We start from the raw sequence: 8,747 nt of genomic DNA on the forward strand, positions 1-8,747 counted from the left end.
CCCTGTCGCCGCTAGGTGGCGTACCGCTAGGTGGCGCGGATAGGCAGTCTGGCACGCGCTCGCGTGGTCCGCAAACTTTTGTGGTTGACTGTACATGCCACTCTCAGCGAATTTCATCTGCGCAGAATGACTTTTTACCGTCCGACTATAGCCTGCTTGATTATAATGCATCAGATTCACTTTACCGTCACGTGACTAACAGCTGAAAATTGTGGTCCCATATTGCGCCGTCTGCCTTTTGCGCAAGCACAGTTCGAACAATTGACAGCCGCAGTGGAACGCTATATAGCCAGGTGCTCGCATTGTACAGCGCGGCCGTGATTATAGCGATAGGATGGACCTGATCACCTGACGAAGGGATGACTTCCTATAAAGAAGTTACGCATGTGCATCGCTGAAAGACTCGAGTAAATGCGGCTCGAGGAAAATTTCCCGTGTTTTTTTTTTCATTTATTTATTTCTTGTGCACATATGACGAAAAATAAAAACAAAATGCACGCTGAATCTCTTCTGGCAGTTACGTAAAACATGCGTAAGCATTTGCTCCTAATCACCTGCTTTTCGTCGTCGTATGCTGCTGTGTTTGGCCTAATGGCGAGAAACACCGCGAAAGCCCTGTAGAGAAACGGCGAAACGCGGTTGCGACGCCGTGATTAGACCAGCATATGACGACGGCGTCGTGCTGCCCGTAGCGTCGGGCAGCGTGAGCTCCCTTCTTGTTCCGTTGTTGCTGTAGCTCTTGGTCGCCATCATCATGATCCATTAACTCTTGTTGCTGTTGTTTCCCGCTCGTCGCAGGTCACTCCTTGAGTTGTTTCTGTCGTAACCTATACTGCCGCGGACGCTCTGCATGTTTGCTGTACGGTTGCGAAGTCACGACAACTGCGCCGCCGCATTGGTATATACGGTGGCGAAGCACGATAGACGTCTGGTTTTGCGCCGCATTGCGCGAATGGATGCGTAGCGCGGTGACTAAGACACCTGACTTTGAATCAAGAAGTCGCAGGTTTGTAAGTCATTGTCGCTAATTTACGTTTATAACCATCTGATTTGTTCCGTTTAGTTAATTTATTTTGAATAATACGACATTTTCTTAATGCAGCGAAAGCGTCACGCGTCAGTAACTCTTTTCCTCAGTGAGTCCGAATAGAAATGCTTAGGCATTTAAAGAAATAAAGAGGCCCGGGGGAGGAGGTGCTGAGGCAAACTAGCGCTGGCGCTCCGCAGGCATGAATTGCGCCAAATTGCACAATGCCAGGCGTCTACTACGCAATCCAGGATCTCGACGTCACACACGGGCGCCAGTAGGAACGTGTTCTTGTTCTCTTTTTTCCCCCCCCAGAATAGGTCCAAACGGTGTACACGACTGCCCACTTGTTGCGTAACGCCCTTGATCGGTTTCCCTCTCAAAAAGAGCAGTCTGAAAGAAGCGGTGGTGGGTCGCTCTTGGAAGCCATGCGTTCGTAACTGTGCGTATCCGTACGTGTGAGTAGAAAATGAGCTGATGTCGACTCAGCCAGGGCTAGTGCCTACTTGTTGTTACACGAGGAGAGCTCACCATCTGGGCAAAACTTGTGCTTGTGAGCCTCATCCGTAGAGTTGCAATGAGAAATGAAATGAAGCCCCTAAAGCTATTATACCTCGATTATTTGGCACGTTTGTAGTGAAAGAAACGATTTAAGTTTTTTACGCATGAAAACAGAATATTGAAGCATAATATTTCAATCAAAATCTAAAAAAATTACCTTAGAAACAACAAAAAAAATGGCATATTTCGACTCGCGTATTTCAACATAAAATGTGTCCAACAATGGAGACAGAGGAAATCCTTGCTGCAGTCCTCGGCAAGTTCCCTAGTTCTGTGTTTTTCCGGCTTTCCCGTGCAAATTGTACTCGGTTGTCCCTATATATCTTCCGAAGAAGCTCCATGAAATCATCATCTATGCTCGCGTGCTTGAGAATATGTCCTAGCAATTTCTACTCTACGTTGTCATAAGCTTTCTTAATATCTAGAAATGCGATCCATAAAGGACTGTTCTGAGCTATTGAAATGTCTATGCACTGAGTTAGCACAAAGGTATTCTCCTCTAAGCGTCTGCCTGACCTACGCCCATTACGTATTTCCCCGAATACACCATTTTTACCCATCCACTTCGACAATTGTCATTCTATATATAGTATGACGGACGTTACCGGTCTCTATGAGCTGGTACTATTCTTATCACCATTGCCTCAATAGATAAGGTTCACCCCTGCTGCGCCTTTACGGTTCTGCTTGACGCCATTCAACACCATACGACCCGTAAACAAATTGCCTGACGGCATGCTCGAGTCGTGAGCTTATCAACTTCTCTCAGCTGACCACAAAAATTGGTATGCCGTACAATTTTGCCATTTTTCACTGCATAAAAATTCTTCCTTTGCAGGAACCTTGTGCTGTGCCTAAAAAACGCGACGACCAGTCACGCCTAAAAACAACCTCTTTACCAAGTCAACGTCCTTTACGTACCTTTACCACGTCTCTACCAAGGCACGCCATGACGCCCGGCACATACCTGTCACTTTAGCTCCAGGTGACCACGTTTTGCTGAGGACATCTCCACGAAAGAAATGCTTGCAACGCAAATTTATTTCACCGTACAGCGGTCCATTTGTGATACTCACCCGATGGAGTGGCGTCAAATACATGATACCAAAACTAACCTCCAATAATCACCGTTCGCAGAAGACACAAGTTGCTCACATGGCCCGTCTGCATCGCTACTATCACATGCATGGTTCCTTATCCAGCTATGCAGGCTTCGTGAGCGCCGGAGCATGATAATACGCCGTGTGGCTGAGTGCAGAATCAGTCACTCGTGCTGGCAACACTGTCCAAATAAAGAGATATGGCTACGACATCCAGGTTCACGGTGGCTCTTTCGCTTGGTGCTGAGCTGAAGTTTCTTGTTTGTGGAGTCGAATCGAGGTGTTTCGTCGAAGCCGAAAGGGTCCTTGCTGCCGATCACCTTATTTAGATCGCTCTCAAGGATTTCAGTGACGAAAGCGCTTAAATAGTGGCGCTGTGCGTAGAAAGGTCCAGCATGCCTAGAGAGCCGCATCAGTCTCTAAAGACAACCTTTCGAGCAAGCAAGTGTAAAAAAGAAGTGTGTGTGCGTAGTGGGCCTATCCGAAAGGTGCAATCAGGAATAGCTTGCGGCGTTTCACCACAGCCACAGCTACGATACTTTACTGCTTTCGGCCTTCATATAAGCAAATCCACACGGTGACTCGTGTTCCAAATCACATAACATCCCGCGTTTTATATCTCGGCAATTGCGTTTATCATGCTTTCAGGAGCTAAATACGCATATTGTACACTCATCGAACCAGGCGAAAAAACTGTAACCAGGCCTGGTCCGTGTGTCCTGGGATAAAAAGAAATGAGAGTTCCATTTCTGAGCGGGGTTCACCTTTCTCTTTATAGTTAGCCGATCCGTGGGATGAGGTAGTTTGCGCGCGATGACTTGTTCCTGCTCGCAGTACGCAGTGTTCGAGGTAGGGCCCTGGCCTGGATACAAAGCAGACACCCGCAAACCACGGTGAAGCGTTAGAAATGAATAAAAATAAATCGGGCAAAGTTACGTTTCTTCCAACGGTATTCCGAAATTTAGCGAGGATTTTCTTTTGAGCGAAGTCACTTGTATGAGTGCAAAGCGTGGTTTGGAAATGAATTGGACCAGTTATAATGGAATTTAGCTGCGTGCACAGGGTTAGAAAGCAAACTAGGGACACTGAATGCAGGTCGAATGCTCCAAAGCTGCAACTAGCACGGGTTGCCGTCGCTTCTAACTTTCTTTCGAGCAAATAAGCTGACAACTGACAGTGTTGAACAGTAAACATCTTCTACTTACCCCGCAAAACTAAAGCATGCTATCAAAACGACATGTCGCCTCGCGCCGTGTGACATGTGTCATGATTAACTTCAGACCTCCCGAGCTATAGTTATCGTTCCGGCTACCGTGCCTGCGGACAAAAGTAGATTAGCAAGAACATTCCTGCTGCTTAAAGCATGAGTGACCCTACTGAAAAATGCCCGTATTCCCCATAACTCATATATCCAATAACATATGCCATATAGGAAAAATAGGTTTTTGTATAGGATCCTATGTGTTTCACATCAGATTACTGGATATGGGGGTTATGGGGCATATGGAATTTTCAATAGGGAAACACTAACGCTGGGGCAGAAAACTAAACAAAAGCTAATTAGGCTTGAGCGTACAACGATCACTTTAGTTTAATAAAGCGCCTGCCTAAACGAAAGTAAACTCCGCGATTGGAAATGCCTGTATGATATTTAAAATTTATAAAAAGAAAGCAATGATCCGTTCACCGGGAAAAAAGAAGTCGTCCGGAGTGAAATATTTCGCACAAACCAACGTATAGTGTCACTCACGCTTTTCTAAATGCACAGGTTTATTTTCCAAGTCGCTGTCCGATGCGCGTCGTCTGCTTCTTTCTGGAAACGACGAAATCATACATTGCTTGTCCTTCCACCGCGACGACACACACAAGGGGACCCAACAAAAGTGTTTCTACATTTGTGTGTGTGTTTTTTTTTTTGCTTTTTCGGGCTTGTGCGCCGCGGCATCACGATGATTTTAGAACTACGAAGAATTAAGGACATGACGTGATAGGAAACCCTCATTCGCTTCACGCCTGAACCTGGATCGCCATGTTCTCGGCGCGGCTGCTAGGTGGCGAGCGATTACTAGAGTCGCGAATAGGTAGTGCCTGACCACACATGTAATCTCGTTCTATACACTGCCTCATTCATCCAGTGAATGAACCACTTGCACCCGTAACAATAGTATGATTTCACTTAGTAGTTCAATAGAGTTTGCGGGCAAGGCGTGGCTCAGGATTCGAGTAGCTGACTCTTTCATGGCACTGCTTTGACGTTCTTGCGAGCCCTCGATTTTTCGCTCACTTTGGCGTGCGGAAATTGATTAGCGTCTTCTCTATAGCTGATGCCAAAAGGAAATGATGAAGTGTGCTCATCGCAATCACGCGAATAGGACGTCAACGAATTTAGCCGTATCACTGCTACATGGCTGTCACTCTTTGATGAAAGCGAAATGTAAACTGAAATTTAGAGGATTTTGGTACTGCGGCCCACCTCACAGCCCACAGTGGACTCCTGGCGTATAATTATAATTTATAACGTACGCTATCGCAAGTCAATTACAGACATCACACTCCTACCAACAATAATGATAAAATATGAATGGAACTCATGTCGGTTAGCAAACCACAGTGAATCGCTCTAAAATACAGTCACGCATAAAAAAGAGTTGCGATTTTTTTCGTTTATAGCTGACTATGTTTGAAAACGTTTGATCATTACATTTTCAATAAAGAACGATGTTTGATATCAATCTTGGTATCAATTACTTTTGATTGAGTCAGTGAGCACGGTGCAGTTGGCAAACTTCGTTTTTGCAGCCGAATACAGCTGACTGTGCCCTAGAAGGCCGAAACTGCTGTTGCAAATATGATGCACGAGGAAGCCTAGGAATTGTGCAGGGCTGCGACCCACGCTTAAGCAGATGGAGCTCGCTGTCATATACCGCAATGCCAACCACCAAAGCACTCATCAAAAGCAAACATCATTAATGATCAGCTACAATTCCTTCACCCGACGGCCTGCTCAAGTTTCTGTACAGCTGAGACCCTGTATTCCATCGCGAGTGTAGCAGATGCCAACACTTTTTCTGGGAGAACAGTTTTCTGTCTTTGACATTTGCCATCGCAAAACCACGAACCGAGAAAGTTCAGCCGCACGATGTCTGCTCATTTGTTTCATAAAGATTCGTGCTGTTATTGCACACGGCAATAACATGCCTTACGGTGACCGGTGTAAAAGCCACCGAATGCGCTGTATCCCAGGGTGCCGATTTCCCATCCGCGCCTCATTTGCATTTCTTCTACGATAGCTGGCGCATCACTAGTCAGCCGGTATAGCCTCACCATTATCAAGAACGATATATCGCATTATACATATACGCACATGAGTTTCCCGCTTAAAGTAGTTAACTTTTGTGCTTCAAAACCCTCAAGAATCATCGGACGACGTGTCAGAAACATGTCGGACTGCTTGGACCAGTTGTAAATATGTTGTACGCCTTAAGTGGCAAAGTCCTTTGATAGATGCGATGGTTCCTGCGCACCAGAAGACACGGAGGTCCGATTCTGCGAGCGTCAATGCATGACTATAGTCGTGCTATTAACCTGGTTTATATGATACTTTTGAAATGATTTTAAAAGTCACAGCAGCCGTTCTTACGAATGCCGCTATCTTTTATGCGTTTTCTTTTTGCATCCCTTGGTACAATGGCGTGCTTGTCGATCGGCGAGCGCTTCGTTTTTGCTCTTGCCAAGCCGTGCGCGTAATGTTTTTAAAAGAAAGAAAACCCATTGGTTGATGTGTTTTAGCCTTTTATAACCATCCGACGCATGTACTATGCGCGCGTGCTTTGCACGCCACCAAAATGCGCAACTAATGATGAACAATGGCTGAATTTTTAACAACTGTTTGTACACCAACACTTCCCACAACGCAGAGCGTGTTAACGTGAAGCCGACATGAAAAAAAAAAAAATGGTTGTCGCAAGCGTTCTGGACATGGTTTTTCAATTTATTTGATATTACAGTAGAGGTGGCGCCAGAGCTGCTGCCTTCGTGGCACAACCTCCATGAGTATACCAGACGCCAGTGTGGATTGCAAGGATATTTTTTTGCCTATAGCCTTAACGTGATGAATAAAAACAGCAGTGGTAACAGCAATATTTAATGGAAGTCAGCAAAGTCATACATTTATCAACCCACACAGCAGCTCCTGTTCATGACCAGCGTGAATGTGAACCTTTCAATGGGAAACTATACGTCAAGACAAAAGACGAAGAACAAAAAAAATAAATCACAAGTTAGAGGAATAATGGAAGAAATCAAGGCAACATATTTGAGTACAGAACAGCATTAGATCTCTTCTACATTCATATATTACGTTTCTGTCACGCAGAAATAAGAAAAAAATAGACATTCTGACAACAAATACATTCATCTTTTCAAGTTGGTTACCCTGCCTTGGTCTGTTCAAAATTTCTCACTTTTTAAATGTCATCATCAAAATCACGCAATGATGGTGAGGTGCTGCTTCAGTGCTTTTCTATCAGACCATCTGACATGTTATATGACATGTAGCATATCGGTGATACCTCCAATCATTACAGGACGCGTAAAAATAGGTGTGGATGCTTAGACCTCCGTTGCAGAGCAATACACAGTGCTGAATATTTAGTAAAGGATGCTGCTATCGATAGCAGCGGCGCATTTAGATGCATGGTAGTATGCTTGTCTTTAGTGGAGCTGCCCGATGATCTTGTCTTGGCAAGGGGGAGATCCTTTTCAGTGCAGGGCTGCTATTGCCAAAAGCCATAAGCGCCCGCCCCCCCCCCCCCCCAAAAAAAAAATTGAAAAAAAAAACAGTACCTGACATAAACGGCTATTCTCTGTAATACAAGAGATATATACGCATGCCAAACGTGAAACTTTGAACATTACCAAGACTGAACACTAAAGAAAGCCTTTGCTTGTGTTGTTCCATGTTCTCCGCACATTGCTTGGCACAAGCATTCACTTAAGTTATGAGAAAATCTGTTACATCAATTCAGGATAACTTATCTACACTGTCATCGCAATATCTGTTTTATGCACAAAGTTATCAGCTTGCACATGAATAGATTTGTAGGTTGTGCAGGATGTGTGTGGAGCTTCTCTACTGAATACAAAAAGCACAACATCGTGCAGTCATGCAAACTTTGCCATGGATACCAAAATTCATTTCCGGCCATGAGTTTTGTGATGATTTAAGTCGAGGCACATCATATTCATCATTATCATCAGCCTATATTTGTGTCCACTGCAGGACGGAGGCCTCTCCCAGGGATCTCCAATTACCCCTGTCTTGCGCTAGCTTATTCCAGCTTGCGCCTGCAAATTTCCTAACTTCATCACCCCCCCCATAGTTTTCTGCCGTCCTCGACTGCGCTTCCCCTATCTTGATACCCATTCTGTAACTCTAATGGTCCATCGGTTATCTACCCTACCCATTACATGGCCTGCCCAGCTCCATTTCTTTCTCTTAACGTCAACTAGAATATCCGCTATGCCCGTTTGCTCTCTGATCCACACCACTCTCTTCCTGTCTCTTCACATTAGGCCCAACATTTTTCGTTCCATCACTCTTTGTGTGTTTCTTAACTTGTTCTCAAGCTTCTCTATTAACCTCCAAGTTTCTGCCCCATATGTTAGCACCGGTAGAATGCAATGATTGTACACATTTCTTTTCAGCCACAGTGGTAAGCTCCCAGTGAGGATTTGGCAATGCCCGCCGTATGTACTCCAACCCAATTTTATTCTTCTGTGAATTTCCTTCTCCCCTGTGAGCAATTGACCTAGATAAACATACTCATTTACAGACTCTTGAGGTTCACTAGCCATCCTGAATTCTTCTTCCCTTGCCAGGCTGTTGGCTTTTATCTTTGTCTTCTGCACATTAACCTTCAACGCCACTCTTACATTTTCTAGGTCAAGGTCTTCAACCATTCGTTGCAATTCTTCCCCATTGTTGCTGAATTAGACAATGAAATCTGCAAACCCAAGGTTGCTGAAATATTCGCCGTTGATGCTCAATCTTAAGCCTT

The sequence above is a fragment of the Dermacentor silvarum genome, chromosome 7 (assembly GCF_013339745.2).
Source record: "Dermacentor silvarum isolate Dsil-2018 chromosome 7, BIME_Dsil_1.4, whole genome shotgun sequence".
NCBI lineage: Eukaryota > Metazoa > Arthropoda > Arachnida > Ixodida > Ixodidae > Dermacentor > Dermacentor silvarum.